General features: G+C 37.3%; 1 protein-coding gene across 11 annotated transcripts in view; it reads right to left on the bottom strand.

Moving 5' to 3' along the window:
- LOC106883607 (tripartite motif-containing protein 2) overlaps positions 1 to 13,598 on the bottom strand; it is a 213,204-nt gene that overhangs the window by 46,940 nt on the left and 152,666 nt on the right. The window contains exon 1 of one of the 11 annotated variants that reach the window (XM_014934700.3): positions 264 to 1,321. The exons of 9 other annotated variants lie outside the window; for them this stretch is intronic. The gene's annotated coding sequence lies outside the window, so the exon portion shown is untranslated. Of the gene's footprint in view, positions 1 to 263; positions 1,322 to 13,598 lie in introns of those variants that run through there. One more of the 11 variants, XM_014934699.3, reaches the window with a different exon arrangement.

Below are 13,598 nucleotides of genomic sequence, written 5' to 3'. Positions count from 1 at the left end.
CACAATAATTATTAATATTTACCTGCACTCGAATGGCAGCATGAGAGGGACTAAAAATTGGAGCTTTATGTAAAAAGCAGTGGACTTGGGCACAGGGAGTAACTATTATCTCGCAAAACATGTCACTCGTGTTATAATTCTTCACGTGGAATAGCGAATTCAAATGTAAATTAAAACAACAACATGACATAAACCAATAAATAAAAGCGCTAAACCCTACAAAACAGCCAAAAGAAAAAAAAAAAAAAACAAGGATAACTTACCTGTGCAGAAATGGTGGTGATTATTTGCCGGGGGAGGGGACCTATGAAGGAGGGATAGTATTTAAGGGCCGTCTGCTTCTCTGTTCAGCTCAGCTCAGCTCAGGTGAGATGAGGTGAAGTGAAGTCGGAAACCCTGGGTTACAGAGTGAGAGAAAAAGCAGCCGGGAGTAGCGAAGGGCTACAAATCTACTTTTGGAAGTGCCATACTATGAAGCAAGCAGCAGGTGGATGAAGAGAGGCTGTGGCCTCTCTGGTTCGTCCTCTGCTTTCTCTCCATTAAATCTCTTTAGACGATAGAATTCCAATACATCCGAATGCCCTGATTATATATATATATATATATATATATAGATAGATAGATAGATAGATATATTCCGTATTTACTCCTATCCACTTGCTGCTCTCCGTATTGTTTTGTTATTTATTATTATTATTATTATTGATTTGATGGGGTAACTTTTTTTTGTTTTGTTTTTTTTTTCTTTTTCGGTGTTTTTTTTTTATAATCAGTTAGATTAATTTTTAGATTGTGTGGTAAACATCAAGGTAGTCCTGCTACTACTGCTGCTGCTGCTGTTGTTGTTGGTCTTTCTGGCAGTGAATGCAGCAACAAGAACAACACGAAGACAACACCAGTCTTTGACAACACGCTACACTGACTCACGCACTTGACAGCACAGTCGTCCGTCATTTTCCACGGCACCATGTTCTCTACTGTTCTCTGTTTGTCGTCTTCTATGTATTTTTACTTCAAAATATATCTTCTTTTAGCTTCTTTTTTTTTTTTGTATTCTAAAAAAAGAATACTACATCGTCGCTCAAGTTGACTTAACCTCAGCAACAGCAACAGCAACAATAGATATAAGGTGATGTGAGACCTGCAATCATTAGTTAGTAGTGCAGCTTCAGAGAGAGAGAGATAGTGGGAGAGTGCGAGGAGAAGAGGGAGTGGCGACGAAAGCAACGTCACCAACACTTGGTAAATAGAGGGAGAGAGACATTCATCCATCAATCATATCGATACGGCAGCAAAACAACAAGCAATGTCGAGCAAACACGCGAGCATTTTTAGAGACGCGCACATACATGCGAGCGCGCGTGCAATTATACACGCAACATAGGCACGCGCACGATATTTGTCTAACTTAGTGCACACGCCCTTACCGTTTCATCACATTCGATCTTTCTCACTTTAAATTGTAATATATATATATATATACATATATATTGCACATTTCATGTGCTTACTCCGGTATATATATATATATATATATATATAGGTTCAAGAAAAGACAAAAAACAATAACAAAAAAAACAACAACGTGAGGACGTGATACGGATAGTGTTATTAGACGCTCGGGAAAGGAAAGATATATATATATTATATATATATATATATATATATATATATAATCCATCCAACAACGTTGTTTTCGTTTTCTTTCGCTCCCTTATTCAATCTTCAATTGTTCTCTATCACAGCACATCAGCAGTTAAAGCTTCATCTACACATTTTCATTTTTACTTAGCTTCATTTATTTCACAGAATTCAAGTTCTTGTTACTTTCTTTCGCGTTCTTCCCACCACTGCCACTCTTTCTTTCTTTCTTTCTTCATCGTTTCTGAAACTCTAATAACCCCCACTCTCTCTTTCTCTCTCTACCTTTCTCACCTTCTTTCTCCATTTCTCTTCCTTTCTTTCACTTTCTAGTCACTAATCTCTTTCACGTCGCTCTATAAATTTTATCTATCTATCTATCTATCTATCTTATTTTTAGCCCTATCGTCCCCACTCACCTCCTCGTCACCCAATTGATTAAACTAAATAGTTCTATTTTAATGGACAAAAGAAAACCTATCCAGACGGAACAGAACTGAACAGGTCCTTCCTTCCTTCCTTCCTGGCTGCTATCGTCTAACCTCGAACAGCATTTACTGCAGACTAGACACTTGGACTTCATATTAAAAGCCAATTTCAATGCTTGTTGTTAACCACATCCGTTACAGCCACGATTACGACCATGACCACCACGACGACCACTGTCACTGCTTCTGCAACTACCACGACTACGAACCAACAACAGCACATCGACAGCACTCCTATCCCACCCAGGATCATATCTGCATAATCCTCACATTCACCACAGTTGCCATTACCACTAAACTATTAACAGTCTTTGTTGGTGAAACACTACCACAAAAGCCATTATGAAAAACATGAGCAACCAACAAATCTGTCACCATAACCACCAGTCTGCCTCCACAATTATCATAAAGTTTTTAGCTATTTCAAAATATCAAGAATAATGTGTATTTGAGGAAAATAACCCACCTACAAGCACATTCTGACCCTTCCATGCTCCCTACTGTTTACAGTAGGGAGCATAACCAAAGCCATCCACACACCACCAATTACCCTCACCAGACATCTTTGTAGACTACAACTTGGCCATACCTACATTGTGCCCTCACCGACTCCCCCCACACACCGTTCAAAATGTCAACACCACTTCCTTTAGTTTTCTTCAGCAGCAAACTTAAACTAGAAACATGTCAGTCAGCTGAAGAAGTAGGCAGCTGCAGCTATTTGCAGCCAGTCGGTGCACACAATTGTAAGTGTCATCCATTTTCACCGATTTCCTTGCCAGGTAAATAAATGTAGAGAAAATTCTTTAAGGAATTGTGGTAACGACAATAGTGATGACTGTTGTGTTAGTGGTGGTTGTTGTAGTGGTCAGTCATGTGGGTAAAAAAAAAAAAAAAAGGTTTAAGAGAATAAGAAGCAGTAATAAAAAGAAGAAAGAAACATTTTGCCCTTTATCCTTTCAGGTTTAATAAAGTACTAGGGTCTATTTATCATTTTCTGGCATACAAGTTGAATTTTTCAGACCAAAATTTACAATGAAGAAAAGTAGGTTGACATACACCAAGATAACTTTGGTGGACTAAAAATTTCATCTGAAATGCAGCAGGATTTCGAAAGATAGAGACAATACTTGAATGTTTACACTACATGTTTACACTATATGCTACGTCAACTTGTAAACTGGAAAGACAGTAAGCATCTAACTCTTTCAGCCCTGGTGCCCATGTTAGAAGCAGTTACATGAAGGCAGAGGATTGGTAGAACTATTAGAGGGTTAGACAAAATATCTTGTAGCATTTAATTATAGCTATTTAATGATCTGAGTTCAAATTTCACTGAGGTCAGATCTGGCTTTCATACTTTTGGGGGTCAATAAAATAAAACTGGAGCTGATATGACCAACTAACCCTCTTCCCTATAAATTTCTGGCCTTGCACTGAAATTAGAAACAGCAGAATGTAATGATAACTTCAGAAAGATGCTTTGTGGTAGTTTTTCCAGCTCTCTGAATTCAAATCCCACTGCATTCATTCTTTTAGGGTTGATTAGAATAAAGTACCAGTATAGTATTGAGGTGTGGAGGAAATGGTGAGCCCTGACTGTGCTTTTGTGTAGTTGAAAGAGACACTAGCAATAGATGAGGTGTCTAGTTTGCATGTAGATGATGCTTGGAAGTGGAAGCTTAGAAGAGTGGTATCAGCTAGGTAGAAGTGGGTGTGGTTGGTATAACAGCAAATAGGTTGTTGACACAATAAGGTGAATAGTATGAAAGACAAAACTGAACCATGAGGAACACCATAGTTTTTAGTCTGCAAGTCAGAAACAAAGAGAGAGAGAGAGAGAGAGAGAGAGAGCAAGCAACATTACCACATGATGCAAATGGCACAATCTGGCAGGAAACTACCCATTCAAGAGACAAGAGACATGTGGTAGTTTTACTAAGAGATTAGTGGCCCAGACACAGTTTACTGCTTTTGCCAAACTCTGGAGAGTGGAAGGCTACTGATGCATAACAAAAGAGAGTCGGACACCAGTAGATCTGACTCTACAAAAGCCACACTGATGGTCATTAAAGAAGAGGGATTCAAGGTGTTGGAGAAGGCCCTTGCTAATGGCTGTTTCCATCATTTTGGGGATGCTGTGAATGAAAGATAACCCTAAAAACCAGGGACTGCCATAACTGGACTACCTTTAAACATAGGTATTACAACAACAGTCTTTGGGGAAACTTGATAATGTCTTGACATTAATCAGAACTGGTAAGCATTATTTATACATTAGTGAATTTAGCCAGAACATATCAAGCACGATTTTATATACACAAGAGAATGTGAATTAGCATCAGTAAAATGTCATGTGGGAGAGGGGAAAACAAAACTGTATCATTTGATGTGCTGATAAAACATCAGTTAATAATAGTGATAATGCTCATCAGCATTATCAGAGTGCATGGAAAATAACTTGAACATCATGGGTGTCACCCCAGACTGATCAAGGACGGGGAAACATGAGTGATTGAGAGGGACAGAAAAAGAAGAAGCGAAGGTGTAATGTAAGATGTAATGAAGAAAACAAAAAAATCACTCCAGTGTTGATGGAGAACTAACTAGCTAGTAATATTGTTTTGTTGGCAGCCAAAATTATTTCCGTTAGTGTAAACATCAGAAATGAACACTTTGGACAGCCAGAAATATTCTGCATTTGGTAGACAGATAGATATATTGGCAATTGACATCAGTAAAACTCTTCAACACTAATTTGTCATTAACATTTTCAAGTGTAGAGCTGCCACCAGCCAAGACAGCTTCTATATATAACTAAAACTCTAAGGAGTTAATTATTTTTTCTTTAGCCATTTCCTGGTTGCTGACAGCATGGCCATTGTACAGAACCTGATATAAAGAAGCCACATCTTTTGCAGGCAGCAGCTATTATAGTTATTACATAACCATAAACTTTTAACCTTTGTTAACACTACACCAATCAGCAAAATTTGATGATGAAATTGCTAACATGCCAGACTTCTGGCTTTAGGTTGAGTTCAAATGCTGCCAAGGTCAACTTTGCTAGTCATCCTTTTAAGGTCAATAAAATAAGCACTGGCTAAGCACTTGGGGTGGGGACGGGGACAGTGTAACTAACTATCTCCTCTAAAATTTCAGACCTTCTGCCTGTATTAGAATTATTATTTTTTTAAAGGTGGTGCCCTGGCATGGCCATAGCCTCTAGCTGAAAAAAGTAACAAATGACAATTCAATTGGACTGGGTTTCGCTAACTAGTAAGACCTGTTGGCATTTAACTTTCAAATTACTTTCAAATTATTGCAACAATATTCATTAAAAAATATAACCCTCACATCTTCCACCCATATTCACCTTTATAAAATGTGGGACTGGAAAATCCATTTAGAAAATTCATGTTCAACATTAAAACAAGGCTATACACAGCTAACCTCATCATTCTTACTACTTTGTCCCTCTCTTTCTCACTAATCCCTGACTCTAAACCCATCCCTTTACATAATCCTTTTCCAGTGTCAACTCTTTTAGGCTCTTCACTATCAACCTCTCACAACAACACACACACACACACATACAAATATACATATATACTAAAGCATTAATGTTGAAGTTTGGTTAGAGAGCGACCAATGTTTTCACATCCACAAAATTTAACTCTTCAGAGTTCAATTTGCCTTTGTATAGAGTCTGATGCGGTGTGCACAAAGCTATGCTCTTTTCACCTTGCCTAAAATCATCTTTCCTAGGCTCACAAACTGCAAGGCAACCTCACTAGTGCTGGTGCCAAGAGAAAAAATCACTCCATGCCAGCATGGGAAATAGACATGTGATGATCATTTTGTTCTGCATATTCAATTTTGTATTTTGAGATACAGAAATATGTGATATTCTTGCAAATGTGGAAATCATAAATATTTTATATATACCTGAAAGTGTAAAGTGAATGAGAAAAACAGCATAAATTATGAAGATGGAATTTAACAGAAGGAGAGATCTACCATTTCCACCACCCTCTTTTCAAAGAAAATTTTGAATGTTGCCAGTTGTTATACCCATGAAAGTGGTGTTAACAAAGGAAAATATAATAAGTACTTCTATTAAATATAACACTATATTTCACAAACAGACAGAAAATTTAAAAAAAAAACTTTATGAACATTATAAGATAATATTTTCAATATGGGAATTCCATTAGAAAAGATTCTAATTGCTTGAACATCATTCAAGACAGCTCATTATATATAAAGGAAATTTAAATGATTCCTTTGAAGAAATATTTATAGGATACATTAGGTATAAATACATTTAGTATATATTATATATACTAAATACTACTATATCTTATATATTCTGTTCCATTAAACACACACACACACACACAGATATATATTGAAACTGGTAACTGCTTAGTAAAAAATGTAAATACTGTCTTTCTTTTTTCCGCGATAAAGTTCTCTAAGCGTTTTCATATATTAAAAGTAACATTTCTTTTTTAAATACATTAGTGGACAGAGAGTATATAATCAGGAAGAAGTCTTGATTCAGTTTTATTCCTTGAAAATATCATTATTTATAAGGTATGATAAAAGGAATGTGTTAGAGATCTTCAACTATGCAAAAGTTGTAAAGTACAATTTCATAAACATTAGGAAATTCTTGCTCCATAAAATACTAAAACGCCAGTCTTATATAATTTAGGTTGAAGTATTTTTCTAAAGGTAGCAACAGCATAGGTAATGAGAGTTAAGTAAGGTAAGACTTGCTAATTGAAAAATATCAGTGAGAAAGAATCGTTAAAACTGGAAAATCCATTTAGAAAATTCATGTTTAACATTAAAACAAGATTATGCGTTTGATGGGAAGCATGTACTGTAACCTATATATTACAGGAGATGTAGAGTAGTGTGTTTGGTGTTGGGGGTGCCCCTAGTATTTGACTTGTGTCTATTCCATTAACCCCAGAAGGATGAAAGACAAAGTAATTGATTACAAAAATGCAAAGATGTAGATAAATACTGTGAGGCCTAATTCTCTATCATGATCTGGTTCTGTACAAGACACATCCTCTCTCCCACATGCTTGCTATATGTCAGTTCTCTACTATATAACGGTTGTATACCAGCTCTCTACTGGTTCTTTTCTATGCAATGCCCTGGATATGACCTTAAACTGCATAATACGATAGTGGAGACCTGCTTCTTGAGCTCCAGGGTTTTGAAGCATGTGGAACCACCTCTTGACTCCTATTGCATCTAAGTCTACTCTAACTTGGAGTTGTAGCACTTGTCAGGGTCCCAGATACGGTGGGGTTAAGTAGCCTATTAGGGCATGTGAAGACTGAATCTGGTAGACACTGCAGAAGAAACCTACACGGTTAAACAGAAGGGAATGCTGATGTAGCAACAAGTTGAGAAGGACAGAGAGCAAGACGAAGCAAGTAAGACATCTTGATCATCCACTACATCTGTCTTCATTCCCATTTGTCATGACCCAGTTTTGTCCCTGGATTGAAGTTGGTCATGGACAAGAGTGAGGTTGATGGTGCACAACTGATCTTCACTCTTAAAATCATCATGCAAGTCATCCTTGAAGATGGTTCTCATTGCTCCGACAGAAAAACGACCATGCTCTGGCTCATTATGGCTCCCTGCCATGCACTGGCCCTCGACTATGCACTCGCTCTCTGCTATGTATGCAATCAAACAATGACCTTGATACAAACAATACTCAATTTCAAACAACAGCATCAACATTAATAATTGTTTCTAACATGGGCCCAAGGCTTGAAATTCGTGGGAGTGGGGTTAGAAGATGAAATCAACCTTAGTACTTGACTGGTACTTTATCAACCCCAAAAGGATCAAAATAAAAGTTGGCCATGACAGGATTTGAAACCCAGACAATAAAGAGTCAGAACAAATACCACAAGTCATTTTGTCCAATGATCTAATGAGTCTACCAAACTACTATCGTTAACTATAACATTAATGATCCTTTCTACTATAGACATGAAATTTTGAGGGAGGGAGGGAGCTAGTCAATTACATTGACCCCAGTACTCATCTGGTACTTATTTTATCAACCCTGAAAAGTTGAAAAGCAAAATTGACCTCAGCAGAATTTGAACTTAAAACAAAGCCAGGAGAAGGGCTGCAAAGCATTTTGTTCAGCATGCTGAGATTTCTAGCAGCTCACTGCCTTCCTAACATTAACAATGAAAGCATAAACAAAACCAAGACAAAGAAGTCTATAGGGCAGTGACCTAAGCTACAATAACAGTGACTAAATACCCACTCAAACAAGAACCTTACCCTCTCAAGTACTAAGAACAACAAGACCATCACTTGTTACAGTCACCTCTTTCCCACCACTAAATATCTCCCCTCACACTCTTACAGAACATCCCCCTCTATCCCCTCTGTACTACTTATACTGCTCACCACTGTTCCCTGTGGGTAAGCTCCCCAATTCATCTCCAACTCTCTATCTATCTATCTATCTATCTGTCTGTCTATCTATCTGTCTATCATTATCTATCTATCTATCTATCTATCTATCTGTCTATCTATCTATCTCCTCTATCTCTCCATCTTTCCTTTTATTTCCTACTGAGGTAGCCAAGTATCTCCCCCATAGTAAGATTCCTATCTCTATCCGTCTATGATATTCTAATCTTTCACCAGGCACAAAGCCACTACTTAGCCACATCTGTGCCTTATTAAAAAGAAAAAGAGCCACTGGACAATGTATTTTTAAACATAGAATAAATATAAGAAGGCCATCATTGGAAGGTCTTTCATTATATATTTTCAGTCAGATTGCTACTAATACAGCTCTGATGAAAGTTTCAGTTTCCAAAATAAATTTCTTCATGACAGAAAGAAACTATACAATATCAGTCACTTCCAACTGTTCCAAAAGATTTCCACAGAGAAAATACATTTTTCTGAGAATAACAATTGTTCTTTAGACTAAACACACAATCTTGCAATTTTTTTTCCTGTCTATATTACTATGTCTATAATACTATGTCATTTCTGCTACAGCAGCAATGTCTGTATAATTGCCAGCTGCTTTTGTTGCTAACCGTTTCCTTTGTAAAGCTTTTTCACTAATGTCATCACAAACTTCAGAATATTAACCTTCCCACTCAATCCAGACAAAAATAATATGTGGTAAGAAGCTTGCTTTCCCGACCACGTTTCCAGGTTCAGTCCCGCTGCGTGGCACTTTGGGTAAGTGTTTTGTACTATAACCTCAGACCAACCAAAGCCTTGTGAATGGATTTGGTAGATGGAAACTAAAAGCCCATTGTATATGTGTGTGTGTGCGTGCGTGCGTGTGTGTGTGTGTGTGTGTCCCACCACCACTTGACAATCAGTGTTGGTGTGCTTGCATCCCTGTTAACTTAGCAGTTCAGCAAAAAGAAACCAATAGAATAAGTACCATGCTTAAAAAATAAGTATTGGGGTCAATTCGTTTGACTGAAAATTCAAGCCAGAGCCCCAGCATGGCCGCAGTCTAACGGCTGAAACAAGTAAAACATAAAATAACAGTAGCATCAATGAACTCATTAGCAATGCAAACACTGTGCTATGATACACAAAACCAGAGACAGACAAACAGATAATAAAAAACAAAACTGAGAAAGAGAGAATGTTTGCTAGGACAATAATTCACCATGCTCATCTCTGATGCAGTCACTATAAGAACTTATAGGCAGGAAGAAACTTCCAAGTGGTCATTTAAACTGCTATATATAGCAGCCAAATACGCATCAAACCACACACTGCCATGTTAAATAAGGGTGGACACATTGGATAATGCAGTCCTAGATTTACTATGTCAGAAAAATAAGATGATGTGGTTATGGCTGGAGAGCTTAAAATGCATCCTAGTCTTAGAGGAGTTACACGGTGTCCCTGTATTGTGTAGTAGGTGGCTAAAATAGTTGTTGACAGACAGGAAGAGCATCCATCCAAAGAACACTGCCTCAGAAAACCCATTCCACCAATGCTTGTGTGGGAAATGCTGATGAAGGTGGTGGCTGCAGTGATTGTGATGGTGGCAATGATGATTATTGCTAGCCAGCTTGATCAGGTCAGACTTGGTGGGTTAAACAACCAGGCATATTGAAACATCCCCAACAGTGGAACAGATAGAAAAACCGTGTGGTAAGTAGCTTGCTTACCAACCACAGGCTTCCGGGTTCATTCCAACTGCGTGGCACCTTGGGCACGTGTCTTCTACTATAGCTTCGGGTCGACCAAAGCCTTGTGAGTGGATTTGGTAGACGGAAACTGAAAGAAGCCCATCGTATATATGTATATATATGTGTATGTTTGTGTGTCTGTGTTTGTCCCCCCAACATCGCTTGACAACCGATTGTGGTGTGTTTACGTCCCTGTAACCTACCAGTTCGGTAAAAGAGACCGATAGAATAAGTACTAGGCTTCCAAAGAATAAGTCCTGGGGCGATTTGCTCAACTAAAGGCGGTGCTCCAGCATGGCCGCAGTCAAATAACTGAAACAAGTAAAAGAGTAATACTAACCACACTGCTTTACCAGCTTGTAAGTGATAAATCAATGCAAGTTAGGGTCTAGTGTGGGACATAACTAGATAGAAGAACAATATTTGAGGGAACAAAGGATTAGTAAAGTACTTTGAAGTAATGTTAAAGAAGATGTGGGCCTCTATGTGGTCACTTGATTTGCAAGTAATAGTAGTCAAATTCCCAATAAATCACATCCTACCACCTCAAAGAAAAGCCCACTTTGGTTAATATAGTTGTGGAGTCATGGTGGACATGGGCATGATTGAATGTTTAAGTAGTTTGCTATGTAATCAGGAGGGCCTATGTTCAATCCCACTTCAGGGTGCCATGGATAAGTGTCTTTTACCATAACCTCGAGCTGACCCAAGCCTATGGACTGAAGCTGGGTGGATGGAAACAGTGAGGAAGCCTATTGGAGTACTTGTGCCTGTAATTCAAAGGGTCAGCTTTGTCACATATTGTGTTATACTGATTTAAATCTGAAAAACTATACAAAGGGTACAAACATGTCTGTGGAATACTCAACCATTTATGTGTTACTTGCTTCAGTGAGTAACACAAATGGTTATGTGATCATGTTGAGGTACCACCTTCAAAGGTTTAGTCAAACAAATTGACCCCATTACTGAATTTTTAAGCCAGGTACTCATTCTATAAAGTCTGTTTTGCCAAACTGCTAAGTCACAGGGACATAAACAAACCGATACCAGTTATCTAGTGGTGGAGGACGGGAAGGCAAACACACGCACGGCAGGCTTCCACACAGTTTCTGTGTACTAACTTTGTGCATAAGACATTAGTTGACCCAGGAATGTCATAGAAAACACTAGCCCAGAGTGCTCACAGTGTGGTTGAACCCAAGATCACATGGTTCAGAAGGAAGCTTCTTAACCATACAGTCAGGGTGTGTGTTTGTAGAATGAAGACATCATCTCAGATTAGACTTTAAGCTTTGCCAAGTTCTTGGATCTAACATTTCCTGTTGCAATAATTGTGACTTTTCAAAAAAAAATTAGCATCCTACAGTGTCTTAAATTTGATGCTGGATAAACTGCAAAATATATCTGTAAAGTTTTACCCAACATTATATGTATATAGACAGATGTGAATACTTTGTCTCTCTATACAACATGGACAAGAAGTGAGATCAACTAAACTAGTTTCACTGACTGAAATCTCAACAAGGGATTGAAACTCATCTAGCTGACCACTCTTTGGCTTTCTGCAAAGATATTGTACATAGAGAGAGAGAGAGAGAGAGGGTGTTTAACGTTTGTCAATATATACAGAGTTGGCTAAAAATCTATATATATACTTTGCAAATATGGCATTGCATTAAAACAAAACACTTAACGCATCAGTAATTTATTAATTTTCGTCTACTGAAAATTCTTCTCCCAGCTATCTTTTGTGTTATGCTTTCAGTGAACTGTTATAATTTTTTCTTGGTGAAATATAGATTTTTTTTTCTCTCTCAGATCAAGTCCACTACTTTAAGCTTTCCTTGATTTCCTCAGGACTTCAGTGGCATTAGATAACTAAGCTAGTAGTGTTAATCTGGCGTTTATTTTGCATGGTGTATGTTGGGCTTTTTTTTTGCTTTTCTTTTTCTTCTTTCTATTTTACAGATGAAGAGCAAAGATAACTGTCAGTGTGTTAAGTTAGGACTCTATGTCCTTCACTTCGATTGGTTAGTTTCTGTGTCACTGAGAAATGCAACACCTGCATGCTCGTTGCTTGTTGCTGTCCTTTCCTCTTATTCCAAGTGCTACATTGATTTTTATAGGTTTCCTCTATCTTGCCATCAGCTCTATAGATCTTTTTTAATCAACTAGGATATAGAATGGCGGAAGAAATCCACAAACAAACAAGCTGATAAATAAATAAGCAAAACACTTGAAGTTGTATTACTACAAGTGATTGTTTATAAGCCCTATTCATTGTGGGCGCTGAATGCACAGTGTCGTATCCTCATTTTAAGATTTATGTTTTTATAGTTTAGACGTTTTATTTAACCTCTCTCACCTTTGTACAAATAAAAAAACGTTTTCTTAGAAAAACTTCTCCAAACGCTTGACATTAATGAAATACTGTATTTTCCAGCATACAAGTTGAATTTTTCAGACCAAAATTTACAACCAAAAAGAAAAAAAGGTAGGTTGACTTATACACTTAGACACTAAGAAGACATTTGAGGACCAAAACTTTCATGTGACATGCAGCAAGATTTAGTAAAACAGTGAAGATGTTTGTATGTTTACACTATATGTGTACCATATTACAGTGACTTGTAAATGTGTTATTTTTTTTTTGCACACCACCAGAGAAAGGAATAAATAAAAACTGAGAAGCAGAGACTGTTTTGCCAGGACCAAAGACCAAATTCATGATTCTCATCTCTACTGTAGTCACTATTAGAATCTATAGGCAAGAAGAGGCTTCAAAGTGGTTATTTATACTGCCAGAAATAACCAGAAAATATCCTGCAAAATGCCCGACCATTGATTTTTATAAGTTTCAGTCAGTAGCTCTATAGAGTTTTTTTTTTCATTTGACTAACATATAGGATAGAGGAAGAAATCCACAAACAAGCTGATAAATAAATAAGTAAAACAATGTAAGTTTTATTATAAACTTATGTTTATAAACCTACTCATTATGGTCAGTGAATGCTTGATGTCTAATCCTCATTTTAAGATTTATGTTTTTGTAACTTAGATGTTTTATTTAGCTTCTCTCACCTTTGTATAAACAAAAACAAAAAAAGTTTTCTTGGAAAATTCTTCCAAACTCTTAAAATAACATTAATGAAATACTCTGAAGAAACACTGTTAATGATCTGAACTCCTTTATCATTCAGTCGAATACATACATAGAGCTGGGTAAAACTGT

This window comes from Octopus bimaculoides, chromosome 12, assembly GCF_046866305.1.
Source record: "Octopus bimaculoides isolate indiv1 chromosome 12, ASM4686630v1, whole genome shotgun sequence".
NCBI classification, from domain to species: Eukaryota; Metazoa; Mollusca; class Cephalopoda; order Octopoda; family Octopodidae; genus Octopus; species Octopus bimaculoides.
Note: the sequence above shows the minus strand (reverse complement) of the source record. Positions and strands in the feature narration are given on the sequence as shown.